General features: G+C 50.9%; 1 long non-coding RNA gene across 1 annotated transcript; it reads left to right on the forward strand.

The window, feature by feature from the left end:
- The first annotated feature begins 106 nt into the window (after positions 1-106).
- On the forward strand, positions 107-5,045 carry MEG9 (maternally expressed 9 (non-protein coding)). The gene is made up of 3 exons (NR_132275.2): positions 107-689; positions 3,362-3,546; positions 4,658-5,045. It is a non-coding gene; the product is annotated as a maternally expressed 9 (non-protein coding) (long non-coding RNA).
- Positions 5,046-20,516: the final 15,471 nt, after the last annotated feature.

A 20,516-nucleotide genomic window follows, 5' to 3' on the forward strand; every position in this document is an offset into this window, starting at 1 on the left:
TCCAGGCCCCCAGGCACAACCCTGTCAGAGGGACCACCCTTTCTGGCCTGGACCACTACACAGACCCCCCCACATGGGTCTCCTTCCAGGCTCCCTTCTCCTCCTTTTGCCAGGGAGAACCTTCCAGAGTGCAGTCTGGCTCTCTCTGTCCTGCCCAGAGCCCCTCTTTGGCCACCCCCTGCCCTCATGCTGGGCTCCAAAACAGTAACTAGTGTCTCAGAGCCCCCAGACTGGCCCACCTCCCCTGCCTGCCACACTTTATGGTTTATCCCCCTTTTAGGTCCATCCATCTTTCTGATCGAGTTGAGTCCTAAGCATGCTCTTCATGCTCCTTTTTGGGGACCCTCAGCAGAGTCTCTTGCTTCCCCGTTCCCCCACCAATTGTTGCCCCCTTTCTAGAGCAGGGGTTTGGGATTCCAGAGGTGATGAAATGTCTCTTGTTGGCAAAGCTGTCTCTGACCACCCAGTCTGGCCCCTACCTCTTCCTAGCCACCTCTTTCATCATCCTGTTAACACTGTCTTCCTAGCTTATCTGAAATTACATGAAACTAAACTAAATGGATGTTAATATTTTCTTTCTCTCTCCCCCTTAGATTGTAAAATTTCTCAGGGCAGTTTTTTTTTTTCTGTCATGTTCCCTGCTGTGCCCCCAGTCCTAGGATCCAGGCCAGGACCAGAGTAGAGAAAAGGTGAGTGAGTGTTGATTGACTAACCAACTCCCTGAGGGCTGGGACCTTATCAAGTGAATCTCTAGGAAAGTGCCAAGGCACTCAAAAGATGTGGTGATAAGCATATGAATATAGTAATCGGTTTTTAGAATTTCTTCACATTTGTTAAAAGCTGTTTGATTTTCCATGTTTTTCTGCCCCTTGCAGGATGTCATTTGAGAGTCAGGGGTTTGCTGTTGGGTCTGGGCCCTTCTTTCCACTTTCTAGTGCCCCCAGGGCCCCAAAAGGAGTGATAAGCCCCAGTACAACCCCACACACCCCAATTGAGCCCCCTCCCCACTTTCTAGCCAACTCTCCAGCACCCAGAGCCAGGTGTTATGGGAACTACATCTGCAACAGGCTGGAGTGTAGTGTTGGGGCTAATATTTTATGCATGGAACTGAGAGAATGGGGACATTTGGAGATGAAAATTGTTGTTAACGCATCCACACATCTTTGGAATACATTAAATGTATGTAGGTGGATGGGAGGCAACATTAGCCTTTATTTAATAGGTCCAATGTAACCATCTCCACACCGCAACACAGCAGTAATGAGCACAGCCGCCTGAGCCCCCTCACCGCCCAGGCCGCCGCGCAGAGAAGCGTTGGGTACATTGCCACCACTCGCGAATTATGCATGAGACAAAGTGTCAGCCCAGGGTACCAGGCACTGGGCAGCGTGCGGCGTCCCACGTCACTCTAGACCCGAAGACGGGTGACCCTGCGCTGCTCGGTGCAGAATTTCATTAAAAGCCAAATTACTGGTTTATCTATTGTTTGAGGAGACGAGAAAATAAACAAAGGGCCTGTTTTCATCTGACAAACCGAATGAAAATGTCCGCACAGAGGCCAGCAGGAAAGGCACAGTGGGCCTCGGAGCCAGAGCGTCAGTGCCTTGGGGCCACCGCCCAGGCACTGTGTCAGTGAACCAGCTGTGGGTCCAGACTCAGGGCCGCTCACTGCTTTCTGGTGCCTGTGTGGGCAAGGGCCCCCGCGGCCGCAAATGCTCTTTGCGCGATGACGTAGGCTCACTTTCCCCAACATTCAGCTGGCCATGCTTTTCACGGTTGTCCCTGCACCCACGTGGTAACTGCATTTAGTGCCGTTCCTCTCGGAATGGGGTGTTTGCAGTTGGGTGTAGTCCCTACCGCCTCTGGCCCAGAGGGTGGGCCACTCGCCCCTTGGGGAGACCAGGGCACGGTGGGGATCTGAATACCCAGGGCCCATGTGGAGCAGCTTCGAGCGCATTTGATGGCTCTGTTTGCCCCTAGGTGAGTACAGATCTAGTCAGAATGAGCACTCAGACCAGCCGTGGGGCTCTGCCGGGCGGGCTCGGCTCCCCCGTCTGTGCTCTCCCCAACCCTCACTTGCACCCCGAGTCACCAGGGTCAGCGCCTGGTGCAGCCCTGGGGACCCACAGAGGTCTCAGTCCTCATGGGCCTTTGAGGATGCAAAGCCCCGTAGCCCCAAGTCCCAGGGCTGAGTGGGACCCCTGAGTTTATTCCCCTTCTCTTCTGTCCCTCCACTCACATCCTCATACAGATAAGAAAACTGCGGTCCAAGGGGACAAAGTGCTTTGTCGTGGCTATTTTTCCCGAGGGTGGTCTCAGACTATGGAATCAAGACCCATCTCTGGCAAATAAGCTGTTTCCTTCTTATTGACAGGGGGATGACAGGGGGTGACCCAGCACCCCAAGGCTATGAGAGGGAATCCCAGGTGGGACTCAGTACCTTGGTTCTCAAGGGGTTGTGTGTGGGGGTGTGTGACGTTGCTGCCTTGCCACAGAGCTTCTAGAAGCCAGGGCCCTCACTCTGCAGTGTCAGCTCAGCTCATAGTCAGTGGTCAGTGAATAGCTGGACTGAAGCTGGCCTCAGACAACAGTGCAAAGTAGGTAGTCAACCAGGGAGTGTGTTGAATCAGGTCTTTATTACCAGGAGGAAGCACACAGGAGGTGCGGGGAGGACGTTTGTGGAATGGATAAATAAAAGCGTGCTCTTTGAGGGAATAAAGAAGCAGAGAAACTGAAAAGAATCTAGGGAAGATGGACATAAATCTCCACCGAGTGCCACCAAGGCTCTGTAGTCGAGGCCTCTGAAAAGACGCTGCAGAGGCTGAGGGGCCATTTGTCACAGTAGGGACAGGCTCAAGGGCCAAGAAGCAAGGGTGTGATGGAACCTCGTTCATCATTTTCACATTATCCTGGCGGCAATGGAGAGGAGCCCACGAGTGCACAGCCAAGCTGCCCCCCACCTGACAGAATGAGTGCCAGGCTGGGGTGGGGAAGGACCCTGAGGAAGTGCAGGCTGGGCTGGGGGAGTAGGCAGGCATCTCAGTGCCCACCTCATGCCCTTAGTGCTGCAGTATTGTTTTCATTTAGCCCAGTATGAGTCCCCTGGGCCCTGTTCCAATGCCACTTCCTACAGGAAGCCCTCCCAGATCCGCCAAGCCTGATCCATAGAAAATGTCAATCTGCAGTCAGATATCAGTCTTCTGAGTCTTTGATCAGCAGGTATCTCCTTGCAAAGCCTGCAAGCTCCATGGGAGCAGGGGCTGTGTCTGGTGTGGTCCCAGTGGGGCCCCTGTGCCTGGTTGGGAACTCAGCCCTGGGGGAGGCACCATATCATGCTCTTGGCCATGTCTGCCCTTTGCAGGCACTCTGGACCTGGCACCCGGCAGGTGCCTGGTGTGTAGACATCCCACGGGCCGAACCTTGGGTAGACCCCAAGCAAGAGCCAAGGGCGGAGCCAGAGCTGGCCACAAGGAGAACTTCTGCCTAGAGAAGTCTGACTGTGAGCTGAGGAGCCTGACCTGACCCTGGAGGCATTCTTTGGGTCTGGTAAGTGCCCATCAGAAGCACCAGTGGACTTCCATTGGGGCCTGGAACAGAGGTGGGGTCTGCCCAGGACACACAGGGTTCAGGGAGCCCACACTGTTAGGAGGGTCAGGACCACCTTACCCAGAGTAGCTCCTCTGGGCTTCAAACAGTGTTTGTTGAGTGACTGAATGGAATGGAGCCTCCTAAGTCCTCCCCGGAACACCCTGCCCTGGTTCACGCAGCCTTGCTCCAAGGAGAGGCCAACCCTGCGCCCTCTGGCTGTGGAAAAGGGAGGGAAGCCCCCCAGGGCAGGGCTGCAGTCAGCGTGTGGGGCCCTGATCAGGCTGAGCGCTGACTTGGGTGCCCCAAGCCCCCAGCCCGGGGTCCCGGGTCTCCCCGGGGCAGGACGCTACCGAGAAGGTGCAGCAGAGTCCAGGGTGTAGGAAAAGCGGCCAGGAGACTGCTTTCCACCATCTGCGATATCTTCGTTTTCTCTAACACTCAAAAATAGTAGATGTTTCTGTTATGCTCTCTCGTTGGCAGGGGAGCGGCAGGGCCTGCCAAGGCCTGGGGGAGCCCGCCAGCCTGCGGAGTTTTACTGTACAAACAGTTGGGGAGGGGGTGTCTCTGCTAACTTGAAATCCCCCATCAGTAAACATGCCAATTTAAAGTGTAATTAACTCAGGCCGGAAAACATTCAGCTTTGGACTGCCTTTCACAGTTGACGTTGTTTTTCTTTTATTTATTTATCTCTTTACGGGTGTGGTGGTGTCTGTGGCAGGTTTCAGCCAGGAAAAATCGAAGAAGGGCTTGAGTGGGGAGGGGGCCTGGTTGGGAGAAGAAGCGATGGAAAGAAGGAAGGGGAGGCTGATCTGACACCCCCAGGGCCCTTGGGCCCGGTGTCTCCCTCTGCTTTCTGCCCAGGGCGGTGGGTGCCCAGGAAGGGAAACAGAGTCGGGAGTGGGGCAGGGGGCAGATCCCTGTACCAGCTGGGCCCAGTGATCTGGGAGTCCTGGGCCCTGTCCGGGACCCCGGGACGACACTGGGCTGGTGGTGGGGGTGCTGGGTCCCACCTGCTTTCTCTGACTCCATCTTGGAGTCTCAGCCCTTTCCTCTGCCTCTTGCTTCACAGGGCTGCGCCATGGTCCCCGCTGATGAACCAGGCGGAGGGCACCCATGCCCCAGCAGATCGATGCACAGCAACCTGCCTGCCACACCCAGGAAGCTGGGGGAGGCCCCTGCACCCCCCACCCCACCACCATTTGAAGGACCCAGACTGATATCCAGGGGGCCAGTCCTGCTGCAGATGGACAGGCCTTCACATGGACCCTGGGGAGGACCCTGTGGACTCAGGGGAGACAAACTCAAGGCCAGTAACCATGCCGTGTCCCACCAGATAGTGGGGCTTCTGGAAGGTGAAAATGCTGGCTAGAAGGATGTAACAATTCCTGCTCTTCCTCTTCAGATACTCTTCAAATACAGACCATTGAAATAATAAATACATGTTATCAAAATCTAAATGCACATGTGTGTGTCTGTATATTCCAAGACAGCATTTGTTAAGTGGAGGGTTTCAAAAGAAAGACCCTCTGCCTCTGGTAGGGCTTTTTCCCTACAGCCATCCCCATCCCCACCCTGAACAGAGCATCTTCCTGCAGTCCACTGCACGCGTGCCAGCTCACGTCCTGACATGAACCAGGCCACAGAAGGACAAGCTGCAGGTCTGAGACAGCGCCCGCGCCCCCACCCCACCGCCTCGCCCAGGCCCCGCTGCCAGCCCCCGCGAGCAGAGAGGCCAGGGCCCAGGGGCACAGCTGGTGCCCACGCCTCGCTCTGCCAGCCTCCGCCTGGTCACGACACAGCCGGGCTGACTCAGAAGCAGCCGCGAGCGGGAGCCTCACAAATTACATAATTACCTATGAAACCTGCCACTGCCGGTTCTCAGCCGGGAAGGACACGCTCCGGCCGGCGGGTGACTCATGCTGTTTTCTCCAGAGCCTCTCGCCTGCGCTCTGCCCACCACCTCGGTCTGGGCTGGGGGGACCAGGGAGGCGAGGGGGGCAGCTTGGTTTTTTCCCCAGCTCTGCAGCAAAGGAGAGGCAGGCAGCCACCCTCTTGCCAAGGCTTTGGGTGGAGGGCCCCGTCTCCAGCCCCCCATTCTGTAGCCCCCACCATAGACCTCCAGATGGACAGCCCCTCATCTGACAGAGGCGAAACTGAGGTCCAGAGAGGTTGCTCTGACTAGTGTCAATGACCCCCCCCACCACCACCCACCGCCCAGCTTAGACCTTTGGTCTAAGAGAAGCAGAAGACCTTTGATCTAGAGAAGCAGAAGATTCCCAGGGGAAGGGGCTGGAGGTTTGAGGGTCTACTCCGGCTGTGGTAGACCCTCAAACCTCCAGCCCCTTCCCCTGGGAATCTTCTGCTTCTCTAGAGTCCCTTGATGGGGGCAAACTCTACCTTTGGAAAAATATTTCCACTCTTGAAAGTGACTGTGACTTTGGGAAACAGGTATAAGTTGCCTTCTCAAGGGGAACTGGGTGTATACACCTGGCAAGGGATGCTGTGGTTTAGTCGCTAAAGTCGTGTCTGACTCCTTGGACTGTAGCCTACCAGGTTCCTCTGTCCATGGAATCCTCCAGGCAAGAATACTGGAGTGGGTTGCCACTTCCTTCTCCAGGGGATCTTTCCAGCCCAGGGATCGAATCTGTGTGTCTTGTGCTGGAGGTGATCTCCTGCATTGCAGGTGGTTTCTTTTACCAACTGAGCCACCAGGGACGCCCAGGGGATGCTGTAGGGGTGCTGTTCTTTCAAACGGAAAACCCGGTAGAGTGGGGTCTGGTGGGTGTGGGCCTCAGATGAGGACTTAGGCTCAAATCCAGCCTTTGTCACTTATTGTCACTGAGCCTCAGTTTCCTCATCTGCAAAATGGGCACCCATCCTGCTGATGGGGTGAGAGGGAAACAGGTTTTGAGTATATACTAAGTGCTGACTGGATCAGGTTCTCATTAGAGTGGGGGGCTCCCTCATGCTGAGCCATGACTGGTTAGGGTCCCCAGGGATCCTGAAGTCACAGCAAGCCTGACTCACCCGGACCTGGAGACCACCTGCTCCTGATGGTCCAGGACCCTGTTACTACTGGCCACAGCACCCAGTTCTGGGCACTCCCCATCCGTCCCCCAGCTCCAGAGGTCACCTGCAAACAGAACCATGAGCAACAGGGCCCATTATGTTCAGAAACACATCCAGGTATGCAGCAGCAGGTCACAAGGGTGCTGAGGGTTCCCAGACAGATGTGCTGAGGGACTGGCTTCCTGGGGAAAAGCTTGGGGTGGGTATTCGGCCTCCCAGCCCGCCCTGCCTTCCTCATCATGACTGCCCTGGGGCTGGCCCACCATTCCAAGAGTGACACCGCCACCACCCTTACCTACTGTGCACCAGGCAAGAGCTGGGTGCCACATCCAAACCCATGGAGGAGGTCCGGGCAAACAAACGGCACAAATCTGGATGCAGAGCTTGTCAGGATCCTGGCTCCAAGTTAGCACTGGGAAGTCACTTGCCTGTACTGGGCCTCGGTCTTCTCATCTGTAAAATGGGTATAATTGAATCAGACTGTGACATCAAAGTCCCAAGAGTCCCTTCCTGTGCCATCACCCCACATGACCAGCCCAGCAAGCTCTAGGGTTACCATCCCCTTTGCCACCAAACTACACAGCCATAATTTCTACCCCTCCATCACCCAGGGAAGCCCAGCCTCAGCATTGGCAGGAGGTGGGACAGGGCAGGGCTCACCACCCACCCCTCCCTGGGATGCCTCACCTCCTCCCTGCTTCTGCTCCAGGCTCCTCTGCCTCTGCTCTCTGTCCCTTTGCTCTTTTTTTCCCAATGCACCATCAAGCCAGAACTGCCCATGGAAATTTCTAGAAGTTACCTAGGGGAATTGCAGCTCCCTAGAGGGAACAGCTGGAAGCTGAGCATCACTGCTCATGAAGCTTTGGTCCTGGCAAAGGATGGGGAGAGGGCCTGTGGTCTGGGTCCAGCCCCTGTGGCTTGGGGGCTGGGCCTCTCCTCATCCCTTTCTGCAGCCCTTCATGGGACTCTGGTCCTCTCGGGGATGCTGGGGCCTCAGAGCGGCTCTGCTGGTTCCCTGGCATGCAGAGCACAGCCATTTCCTCAAGGCAGTGTGGCAAGAGCCCTAGGTCCCAGGCTCTGCACCCCAACTGCCTGAGTTCTTATCCCAGTTTAACACCGTGGTGCTACTTCATCTCTGTGGGCCTCAGTCTTCTTATCTGTCAAATGGAGCTGTTGCAAGGATTAGATGAATTAATCCGAGCAAGTGGATGAATATTAGCTGTGAGATGATTCTCTGTGCACTGTTTCTGAGACCCCTTGAGGTACCTAAGGCTCCTCCCTTTACTTTTGTGGGTCAGATGGTGGTGTCCTCCACTATTTATCCCCTCGCCAAGATCCCTGACATCTTGGGCCCTTGAACTGAGAGGTCATAATTTGATTCCCACGGAGGTCAACTTCTCAGCAGCCTTCAGACCTGACTCCCTCCAGGGACCCTCCTGTCCTGGCTTCTGGACCGTAGAGCCTGGAGTTGGGGAGGGGTGGCTGGAGGCTTGGACAAGAGGGACCAGAGATGGAATTCAAGCCAGGGGCATAGAGTTAGATGCTGGGGGACATGACTAGAACTCAGCACATGGCTTGGCCTTGGGGAGAAGCCAGAGAATCAGTGATGGAATGGAGAGCCCCTGGGCTTGGGAACCCTCATATGAATCTTATATAAAAGAGCTTGGGGTCAGAGGACAAGACAGATAGGTTCAGGCAATGCTTCCCAACAGTCAGTGCTGTGACTCAGGCTGGGCTGGTCCTGGGTACAGTGGGAACCCCTGATCTGGCGGCCCTAAACCTCAGCAAGGCGCCTTGTGACACGGCACTCTGTCCTTCAGCCCGCAACCCCCACCGCGGACTGTCAGAGGGCTGAGGAATGTGTGTGGACGTGAGTGAAGGATTGCGGACCCCGCCATGTGCACGTGCACACACTCGCAGATATGTGCTTGAGGAAGAGGGGGCTTTCTGTGCGCCTGCCAAGGTCAGGAAATCTGGACAGGGTGCAAAGAGGCCAAGGGAGTCAGGAAGCAGAAATGTCTGCTGCCAGAGATAGGGATGAGTGATGGGCGTTAGCGGAAAGTGAGCATTCTGGATGAGGAGCTGGGCTAGAAGCAAGCTCTGGGGTCAGAGTGGACCCGGTCCTCTCTAAGTATGGCTCCTCACTAGTCCTTTCTGAGACTAAAGGAACTGACCCCCTGTGCAGCTGCCCGTGGGTCTCCCTGATGCCTCTGAGTCACAGGACTCTCATCCCTGCTGGTTGCTAACGAAGCTGACCCCACTCTGGCCTCCAGGTGATAAGCCCTCTCTTCTCCGAGGCTGGCAGTCACTTCCACTCACACCCAGTTCCCCTAATGGCCACGTTCATTTGCTTCCCAGGGTCACAGGGGGCAAGTTCTCTCTTCGAGGACTGCTCAGCAGACACGCCCCTTCTTTGGCCGAACAGCTGAAGAAGCTGGGCTGGGGTGACTCCTACCCAAGAAGACAATCAAGTTTTGTTACAGGAAGAAAGCTTGTTTTCCAGAATACAATTACATTTCCAGCCCCCAGGACAGGGACAGGAGCTGGGCATGGGGAGGGCAGGGGGTTGATGGCTTAAAGGTGCTTCACTCCCCGTCTGGGTTCTAACCCTTCAATCCTGAACACTAGGAGAGGAACGAAAGGGGCATTGACGCTGCAAGCATCACACCCTCCAGCACCCAAGCCATCAGCTCAGCTCTGTGCTGTGTGACCTTAGGGAAGCCACTCAAACCCTCTGAGCTTTCATTTCCTTACTGAACGACCTGGGTCTTTTGGAAAGACACCCGACACCACGCCTGGAGCAGCGTCATATGGATAGCTGGTGCTCCCTCACCCCAAGGTCTCTCTGCCAGCCTCCTCTGCTTCCCTACCCCTCCACCCCACGCCTGGTGCAGATATGGGGGATGCTGGGTACATGGAACAGATCACCTTGAGCTTGGGGCATGGCCACTGTGCACAGCCTCTCCCCCACAGAAGAGGAAGATGCAAACGGAGCCCTCAGAAGGGCCACGAGCGACTGCCAGTGCCGGGGTTCCCAGTGCGCGGGGGCTGAGGGCCCCTTCCTGCCGAGTCCTGGCTGGGTCGGTGGGGCTGTTGTTTGTCTATTGTCATCTTCCATTTGACATCCTCCTCCTGGTGCTGATATTTTCCTGAGGCCAGTCCAGAAGGAAGGGGCTAGTGGCTGCTCCATACACACAAGGAGGGAGAAGGGACCACGGGTCTGGGCTCTACTAAGGCTTCCTTTTCCCTGGCTTGGGGTACAGAGATGGTGCAGACCCCTCTGCCATGGCGGCTTACTCCAACGGTGCCCCTCAAGCCCCAGCAGCCGTGGGTGTGTGCACAGCAGAGCGGGTCCTGGGGAGCTCTCCCAGCTTGGAACGTGTTGGCCGTATGGTTCCCTCCTAACCTTCCATGCCTGGGCCTCTACGTGCCTGTGTTTGCCGCAAAAGGAGTCTCCCTGGGGCCTCGGTGGCCTTTCCTGGCCACCTGGAGCTTTGTAACCTGTAACAGGACAACAGCCATCAGTGTATGCTCATTTTTCACGCATGTAGTTTCCACGGAACCAGCGGTTTCGGAACATCCCATGCTTTGGACAGAGGGCCAGCAGTCTGGAACATGTGCAAGGCCTGGAGACAAAAAATGTGAGACCCCAAGAGGCCTGGGGCAGTTAGTAGGACTGGGGATGCACTCTCAGTGTTCAGGAGAAGTGGCCACGGGGTCAATCCCCTCAGCACAGTGGGAGGAGCCCAAGGCCCCAGGTTGCCCCCCACCAAGGGCCCAGGAAGTTGCCTGATTACAAGTCCGTTTCCATCTTTTATTTCCAGGAAAGCCCCTGCCTCCTGTCCGGCAGTTTCTAATACCACACCTCCCATTTTCAGCTGGAAGAATGTCAGCTTCGGCTTGAGAACCCATCTGCCTGAGAGTCTGGAACCAGCAGGAGGAAGAGGGGGTGCTACTCCAAGTCAGGGTCCCCTGGGGAGGCAACGGTGGTGGCGCTGGTGCAGGGGAGCCAGGCAGAGCCCCTGATGGGATGGCAAACCCTCCAGAAACGAAGGTGCTGGCTGTGACTGTTTCAACAGACACCCTGGACCCCTGGCGGCCGGTGGGAACCCCCGGGAAAAACCCAACTTGGGGACCCAGGGAGGTGGACTTTGAGGGGATGTGGTGGGCACACCCGGAGGTAAAGCCATGAAAGGCAGAGAAAAGGCCAGAACAGGGCTGAGTGGGCAGGGGTGGGGGCGCTGGAGGGGGGAGGTCTGGGGCCCCGGGTGTCCCACCCTCTGACCAGTGAGTCAGGCAGACCATTGTACCCGGCTTCGCAAAGTCTGTGCTTTTCTCCAGGCGGCGGGGGCGGCAGCGGAACAAAGACCCCTCCCTGCCCGCCCAGGGTGGTTCAGCGGAATTACGGGGAATGAGGCTGCTGGTTGCTAATGGGCCTGGGGAAAATGGGATGCAATTTAGCCGGTGTTTTTCAGGCCCAGAGCTATTGAATAAATGAAGTGCGCTAGGTGTGAGTCACCGGCTGACGCACCGCCCGGCTCCTGGCGTCAGGACCGGCGGGGGCGGGAGCGGGGGCGGCGAGTGGGGCGCTGCGGGGCCGGGGCCCTGGGGTGGGGGGGACGGCGAGGCTCGGTGACGGTGTGGGCGGCTGCACGGCTCCATCCTGCCCGGCGCGGGGGGTGCGGGGTGGGGCGGGGAGCTGAGGGGTGGATCTCCTGTGGGGCGCAGGATGGAGGGTGGGGCGGGGCGGAGGGAGATGGGGTCGGGACGCAGAACCGGGCAGGATGGGGGCGCGCGAGAGAGGGCAGTGAGGGGCTTCCAAGAGATCTTGACCTTGCCCCAGATGGGGGGCCGCCCCTGGGGAACCGTGTGCCACTGTCACTCACAATTAGGGGCCTCCCCCAGGCTTGGGGACTTGTGGAAACGTGGGCAGCAAGCCGACAAGAACTGCTTGGGGGAGGGGGGAGATCAATCTGTCTGCGCCTTTGGCATCACCGGCTTAGGACCCCCGCTGTGGTGCTGGGTTTATCCTGAAGACAGCAGCGCTTCGGGCTGCCCCTGCTCAGCTATGGGAAAGGTAGAACCCAGCCTGGGGTCCTCTGGTGTGTCCCCACCAGGGATAAGCCCAGGTCTGGGGGCGGCGGGCCCTGGAGGTTGCGGTGGGGGTGAGACGCTCCCATACCTGTAGGACGCCCCTGGATGACCCGGCCCAGGCTCCTCCGAGAATCTGCTGCGTGACCCTGGGTAGGCTCAGGCCTTTCTGAGCCTTCAGTCTCCAGGCGGTAAAATGAAAAACTGCAAACAGTGGGAATCCCTACTTTGCAGGCACGTTAGTGCCAATCTGCCCCCCTGGGCCCCGTGATCGCCGAAGTCCGCAGGGCCCAGTTTGGACCCCTACTCTGAGCTGCTGGATTCCTCTCACACTTTCTAGAACACACAGTCAGAAGCAGGAGGGGCAGGTGCTTCCCACAGAGAGACCCCCCCCCCACACCCAGCTCAGCTTTTGCAGGGGGGCCTCCTCTTCCTCTCCGCTGGTCCCCCTCTTTGTCACCCATGCCGCCCCACAGATCCTCTTCCCAGCAAACCCTTCCTCCTTCCTAAGCCACTAGCAAAACCCCCCACTCCCGGAAGCCTGCAGGAGGACAGGGGCAGTTGTGAGCCTGGACCAGTAGAAAGGAGAAGCGAGGTTTCAAGATGCTGACCTCCGGGTCCAGGGGTCTGAACCGTGGAAGGACAGGGGCAGCTTGGCATAGAGTGCCCTGGGATGGACAGCTGTCCTCACGAGCCACGGAGCCCACCCACTTGCCCGCAGGTCCCAAATATCTCTGGGGACTCCCTGCTCCGCTGCCAGCATCCCCAAACCCTGGAGGTCCCCGGGAAGGTGTTTCCAGATCGCAGAATACAACGTGGCCAAGATGCCTCCGCGACCATCTCCCCGGTGGGCGGGGCGTCTGCCCAGGATGCTGAGCCTCCAATCACTGAGGGTCCCTCTTTGGTCCTCTAACTTCCAGGTGAGTCTGGAGCCACACAGCTGGCCTGCCAGTGCCCTGGGTCAGAGGCCATCGGGGATCCCACCCGAGCTTAACAAGTCAGGGGTATCACATGTACCTTAGGGAGCCTGGGGACGTCTCAGTGTGACCTGATGTGGGCTTGGGTGGGAGACTAGGGAGTGTGTCTAAGGAGGCAGATCTCTCTAGATGGACTGGATTCTGTCTCAGAGCGCAAGTTTCTATGATTGGTCATCTCAATGAAACTTTTCTGCAGACGAGAGTGAAGATGAAGCTGCAACTGGGAAAGAAGCAGCTGGCCCTCACTGAAGCCAAGAGAGGGGCTGCTTGGTATTCTGCGGGCGGCTGAGAGGCCTTGCTTCTCTCTGTGCTGAGACAGAGTCGTGAAGTGGCCTCGCTTTGTCTCCCCCCACCACCTCTCCAGGGGCCTTGCCTGAGCTTGGCATCTGTGGGATGGTTTATGCCCAGGAGAAGAACACCTCCCCACCCCAACCCCCTGGCTGGGAGCACCAGGCCAGCTTCTTGGGGGGCAGGGCTCCTCCTTCTTCCCCAGTAAAGAGCAAAGTCAAGCTCAACCAGGTATCGGTAACTGTCAGAGCACACTTAGCTGCAGTGTCATTCTAAGCGTTTGTTATTAGGTTAGGATTTTTTTTCTTCCCCCCAGCTCTATTGAGGTGTAACTGACAAGGCTATACATTTAAAGTGTACAGTGTGATGGTTTTGGTGTACCTGTACATTATGAAATAATTACCATAATCAAGTTAATTAATACATCCATCATCTGACAGAGTTACCTTTTTCCTGTGTGATGAGAGTGCAGAACACCTACTCTCTTAGCAGCTTGCAAGCGTACAGAACATTACGGTTAACTATAGCTACTGCTCAGGCGGTAAAGAACCTGCCTTTACCAAATTCTGGATGATGGAGATGCTGGAGACCCAGGTTCAATCTTTGGATCAGAAGGATCCTCTGCAAGAGGGTGTGGCAACCTACTCAATATTCTTGCCTGGAGACTCCCATGGACAGAGGAGTCTGGCGGGCTACAGCCCATGGGGTCGCAAAGAGTCAGACATGACCAAGCAGCTAATGCTTACTTACAGTCACCATGCTGTGCATCAGATCCCCATAACTTATGTTAAAACTGGAAATTTGTACCTTTACTCAACCTCTTCACTTGCAGGGTCCTGGCAACTGCTGTTCTACTCTCAGTTTCTATGGGCGTAACATTTTTTTTTAGGTTAATTTCTTTCATTACAGTTACACTATACTTTCTAGTTGTGATGGTAAAAATATAAATGTAAATCACTGCTTTGGTTTCTGCAAAGAAGTAAGAGTACTACAATGTTCTCCATCACAGTACCTTGCTTTCTGTTCTTTATACAATATAATTTACCAATAAAAAAAGTTGCTTAAAGCATGCTCGTTTTGCTTTTCACAGTGCAGTCATATGCCGTGCCCTATTATTCAATATTGCAAAAAAGAAGGTTGCTAACCCTTATGTACTTGATGAACATCTGAAGCAAGAGAAAGGAAAAAAAAATCAGTTCCAAAGGTAACCTTTTTAAGATTTATTTATTTGGCTGTGCTGGGTCTTAGGTGTGGCATGTGGGGTCGTTAGCTGTGGCTTCCCTGACCAGGGGAGGAGCCCAGGCTCCGTGCCTGGGAGCATGACGTCTTAGCCACTGGACAACCAGGGAAGTCCCCCCGCCACCACCTTTTTGAAGTTTCTACGTACAAGTGACAGCAAGTGAGAGTAGCTGTCTTTCTTTGCACAGCTTATTTCACATGTCCGCTAGGGTCATCCATGTCTCATGTGGCGGCATTCCCTTCTTTTCACGGTTGAGTAATATTCCATTCTGCGTATGAACCACAGTTTCTTTACCCATTCTTCCAAAGTTGTTTCCATAACTTTTCTATTGTGAATGAGGCTGCAATGAACATGGGATGGAAGAAACCTTCTCAAGTTAGTGTTGTAATTTCTTTGGATAAATATCCATGAATGAAATTGCTGGATCGCGTGGTCATTCTGTCTTTAATTTTTCAGGAACATCCCTAGTGTTTTCCACAGTGACGGCACCGATCTAGAGTCTCACCAACAATGCACACACACGGGTTCCCTCTTTCCCCACATTCTAGCTAACACTTGTCTTTTTGATAATAGCCATTCTAATAGGTAGAGCATGTTATCTCACGGTGGTTTTGATTTGCATTTCAGTAATGTTTAGTGATATTGAACATCTGTATTGTCATAATACCTGTTGTTGGTGGTGGTGTTTCCCGTGGATACCAGGCTTCAAGGCTTCCCTGTCCTTTACCATCTCCTGGAGCTTGCTCAAACCCATATCCATTGAGTTGGTGATGCCATCCAACCATCTCATCCTCTGTCATCCCCTTCTTCTCCTGCCTCCAATCTTTCCCAGCATCAGGGTCTTTTCCAATGAGTCAGCTCTTCACCTCAGGTGGCCAAAGGATTGGAGCTTCAGCTTCAGCATCAGTCTTTCCAGTGAATGTATCGTACAGTATTTGTCTTTCATTTTCTGATTTATTTCACTGAGCACAATGCCCTCAAACTGTATCCATGTTGCTGCAAATGGCAAAATATTGATTTTTTGCCCTATGGCTGAGTAGTTTTCTACAGGGCTTCCCAGGTAGCTCAGCTAGTAAAGAATCTGCCTGCAATGCAGGAGACCCCAGTTTGATTCCTGGGTCAGGAAGATGCCCTGAAGAAGCAATAGTCTACCCACTCCAGTATTCTTGGGCTCCCCTGGTGGCTCAGATGGTAAAGAATCTGCCTGCAATGGGAGAGACCTGGGTTCGACCCCTGGGTTGGGAAGATCCCCTGGAGGAGGGCATGGCAACCCACGCCAGTACTGTAGCTTGGAGAACGCCCATGGACAGAGGAGCCTGGCAGACTACTGTCCATGGATCACAAAGTTGGACATGGCTGAGCGACTAAGCACAGCACTGTTTTCTACAGTGTGTGAGTGTGTGTGTGTAAATCACATCTTTTTAATCTACTCATCTGTTTATGAACCCAAGTTGCTTCCATATCTTGGCTATTGTAAATAATGCTGCTGTGAACATTGGCGTGCACGCATGTTTTCAACTTAGTGGGTTGTTTTTCTATATACACCAGGAGAGGGATTGCTGGGACATATGGTAGTTTTAGTTTTAGGATTTTGAGACGCCTCTGTGTTGTTTCCCACCATGGCTGTACCAATTTACATTCCCACCAGCAGTGTACAAGGGTTCATGTTTCTTCACCTTCTTGACAACATTGGTTACTTGTGTTCTTTTTGATGGCAGCCATTCTGACAGTGTGTGGTGACACCTCATCATGGTTTTGACTCGCATTTGCCTGATGACAGCAGTGCTGATCATCCTTTCATGCGCCTGTTGGCCATCTGCATGTCCTCTTTGAAAAACTATCTACTCAGGTCTTCGGCCCATTTTTAATTGGGTTGTTTGCTTTTGATGTTAAGTTGTATGAGTTGTTTATATATGTTGGCTATCAATCCCCTTCTGGTGGTATTATTTGCAAATATTTCCTCCCACTCTGGAAGTTGTCTTTTCATTTTGTTGATTGTTTCCTTTGCTGTGAAAACCCTTTTTAGACTAATTAGGTCCAATTTATTTGTTTTTGTTTTGATTACCTTTAGGAGCTGGATAAAAAAAAATTGCTACAATTTATGCCAAAGAGTGCTCTACCTACGTTTTCCTCTAGAAGTTTTATAGAATCCAGTCTAATATTTAGGTCTTTAACCCACTTTGAGTTTATCTTTATATATGACGTTGGAGAATATTCTAATTACATTATTTTACATGTAGCTGTCCAGTTTTACCAGCAGCACTTATTGAATAGCCTGTCTTTCCCGTTGCATATTCTTGTATATCTGAAAGCAACAGGATGCACATTACTTTCAAGTACACATGGAACATTCTTCAGGACAGATCACATGCTAAGCCACAAAACAAGCCTTGGTAAATTTAAGAAAACTTAAATCATATTAATCCTCTTTTCTGACCACAGTATTATGAGACTAGAAATCTACTATAAGAAAAAATTGTAAAAAGAACACAAACACGTGGAAGCTAAGCAATATGCTGCTAAATAACCAATGGGTCACTGAAGAAATCAAAGGGAAATTGGAAAATGCCCATAGATGGATGAAAACCAGACCACTATGATCCAAAACCTATGGGACGTTGCAAAAGCAGTTCTAGTTGGGATGTTTATAGCAATAGACATTTATCTCAGGAAGTGAGAATAGTCCTAAACAACCTAACATCACACTTAAAGGAGCTAGAGAAAGGAAAACAAGTAAAACCCAAAGTAAGTAGAAGGAAACAAATCATAAAGATAAGAGCAAAAATGAAATAGAGACGAAGAAAACAATGAAAAGAACAATGAAACTAAAAGTTGGTTCTTTGGAAAAATAAAATTGATAAACCTTTAGCCAGATTCATCAAGAAAAAAAACGAGGATTCAAATTAATAAAATCAGAAATGAGAAAGGTGGAGTTACAATCAAGACCACAGAAATACAAAGGATCATGAAATGCTATTATGGACAACTGTATACAAATAAAATGGACAACCTAGAAGAAAGGGAACCAGGAAGAAGTAGAAAATATGGACAGACTGGCACCAGTAATGAAATTTAATCAGCAATTTAAAACCTCTCAACAGACAAAAGTTCACGGTCAGACAGCTTCACAGGTGAATTCTACCAAACATTTAGGGAAGAGTTAACACCTATCCTTTTAAACTATTCCCAAAAATTGCAAAGGAAGGAACACTTTCAAACTCATTCTATGAGACTAGCATTACCCTGATATCAAAACTACACAAAGTTACCACACAAAAGAGAAAACTACAGACCAGCATCACGGATGAAAACAGAGGCAAAATTCTTAACAAAATTTTAGCAAACTGGCTCCAACAATACATTAAAAGGATAATACACCATGATCAAGTGAGATTTATTCCAGGGTATGCAAGGATTTTTCAATATCCACAAATTAATCAATGTGATATGCCACATTAACAAATTGAAGGATAAAAATTATATAATCCTCTCAATAGATGCAGAAAAAGCATTCTGTAAAGTTCAGTGTTTATTAATGATAAAAACTCTCCAGAAAGCAGGCATAGAGGGAACACATCTCAACATAATAAAGGTCAAATATGACAATCCCACAGCTAACATCATATTCAATGTTGAAAAGCTGCAAACATTTCCTCTAAGATCAGAAATGAAATCATAGGAATGTGAAAATTGGACCATAAAGAAGGCTGAGCACTGAAGAATGGATGCTTTTGAACTGTGGTGCTGGAGAAGACTCTTGAGAGTCCCTTGGACTGCAAGGAGATCAAACCAGTCAATCCTAAAGGAAATCAGTCCTGAATATTCATTGAAAGGATTAACGTTGAAGCTGAAGCTTCAATACTTTGGCCACCTGATGTGAAGAGCCGACAGGTTAGAAAAGAGCCTGATGCTGGGAAAGACAGAAGGCAGGAGGAGAAGGAGATGACAGAGGATGAGATGGTTGGATGTCATAACACCCAACGAACATGAGTTTGAGCAAGCTCTGGGAGACGGTGAAGGACAGGGAAGCCTGACATGCTGCAGTCCATGGAGTGGCAAAGAGTTGAGAATCGGACATGACCTAGCAACTGAACAACAAGATCAAGAATAAGACGGGGTGACGATTCTCACCACTTTTATTCAACACCATCAGATATCTTTCCATTTATTTGTCTCTTCTTCAGATTCTTTTAATTGATATCACAGTTTTCACTCTACAGAACTTTTTATCTCCTCAGTTAAATTTACTCCAGAGTATTTTTTCTTTTTGGTGCAATTGTAAATGGAATTACTTTCTTAGTTTCTCTTTCTGATAATTTGTTATTAATGTATAGACATGCAACATATTTTTATATATTGATTTTGTATTCTGCACCTTTACTGCCACACTGACTACACTAAAGCCTTTGACTGTGTGGGTTACAACACAAGAAACTGTGGAAAATTCTTAAAGAGATGGGAATACCAGACCACTTTACCTACCTCCTTGCAGGTTAAGTAGCAACAGTTAGAACCTGATATGAAGCAACGGACTGGTTCAAAATTAAGAAAACAGCACATCAAGGCTATATGGCGTCACTCTGCTTATCCAACTTTTATTCACAGCACGTCACGTGAAATGCTGGTTTAGATGACTCACAAGCTGGGATCAGGATTGCCAAGAGAAATATCAACAACCTCAGATATGCAGAGGACACCACCGTAATGGCAGAAATCGAAGAGGAACTAAAGAGCCTCTTGATGAAAGTGAAAGAGGAGAGTGAAAAAGCTGGCTTAAAACCCAGCATTAAAAAAAATGAAGATCATGGCATCAAATCCCATCACTTCATGGCAAATAGATGGGGAAAAATGGAAACAGTGACAGACTTTATTTTCTTGGACTCCAAAATCACTGTGGATGGTGACTGCGGCCATGAAATTAAAAGCTGCTTGCTGCTTGGAAGGAAAGTTATGACAAACCTGGACAGCATTTTCAAAACCAGAGACATCATGTTGCTGACAAAGGTCCATCTAGTCAAAGTTATGATTTTTTTCAGTAGTCATGTATGGATGTGAGAGTTGGACCGTAAAGAAGTCTGAGTGCTGAAGAATTGATACTTTAAAACTGTGGTGCTGGAAAAGATTCTTGAGGGTTGCTTGGACTGCAAGGAGATCAAACAAGTCCATCCTAAAAAAAATCAACCCTGTCTATTCCTTGGAAGGACTGATGCTGAAGCTCCAGTACTTTGGCCACATGTTGTGATGAGCTGACTCACTGGAAAAGACTCTGATTCTGGGAAAGATTGAGGGCAGGAGGAGATGCGGGCAACAGAGGATGAGCTGATTGGGTGGCATCATCAGCTCCATGGTCATGAGTTTGAGCAAACTCTGGGAGATAGTGAAGGACAGGGAGACCTGGTGTGTTGGAGTCCATGGGGTCACAGAGTTGGACATGACTTAGCAACTAAACAAAACTGAATTAATTTATTAGTTTCAAAAGTTTTTTAATGGAGTCTTTAGGACTTTCCCTATGTTATATAATATCATCTGCGAATCAATGACATGTAAGTCTCTTATGATTCTTTGTATTTTTCTGTTATCAATTGTGACATCTCATCTTTAATTTCTGATTTTACTTATCTGAGTCTCTATTTTTCTGAGTCTAGCTAAAAGTTGGTTGATTTTATTATCTTTAAAAATCAGCTCTTCATTTTGTCAGTCTTTTCTGTTGTTTTTCTTCTTTTTATTTCTGCCCTGATCTATATTATTTCCTTCCTTCAGCTAACTTTGGGCTTAGTTTCTTTACTTTTTCTAGTTGCTTGAGGTGTAAAAGTAGGTTGTTTATTTGACATGCATCTTCTTCTTAATGTAGACTTATTCCTACAAACTTCCCCTCTTAGAACTGGTTTTACTGCATCCTGTAAGTTTTGGTATTCTGCATTTCCATTTGCATTTTCTTAAAATTTAAAAAAATTTACCTTTTTATACTTTTTTGACTCATTGCTTGTTCAGGAGTGTGTTGTTTAATTTCCACATATTTGTGAATTTTACAATTTTATTCCTATTATTGATTTCTAGTCTCATACCATTTGTGATCAGAAAAGATACTTTACAAAAGTTCAGTCTTTTTACCTTTGTTAAGACTTGTTTAGTGACCTAACATATTAATCTATCCTGGAGAACTTCTTTGTGTGCTTTGAGAAGAATGTGTGGAATTGCCTTATGTGTTATATCCATTTTCTCTGAAGTATATCTCAAGTCCAATATATCCTTATTGATTTTCC

Source organism: Bos taurus, chromosome 21, assembly GCF_002263795.3.
Source record: "Bos taurus isolate L1 Dominette 01449 registration number 42190680 breed Hereford chromosome 21, ARS-UCD2.0, whole genome shotgun sequence".
Taxonomy (NCBI): Eukaryota; Metazoa; Chordata; class Mammalia; order Artiodactyla; family Bovidae; genus Bos; species Bos taurus.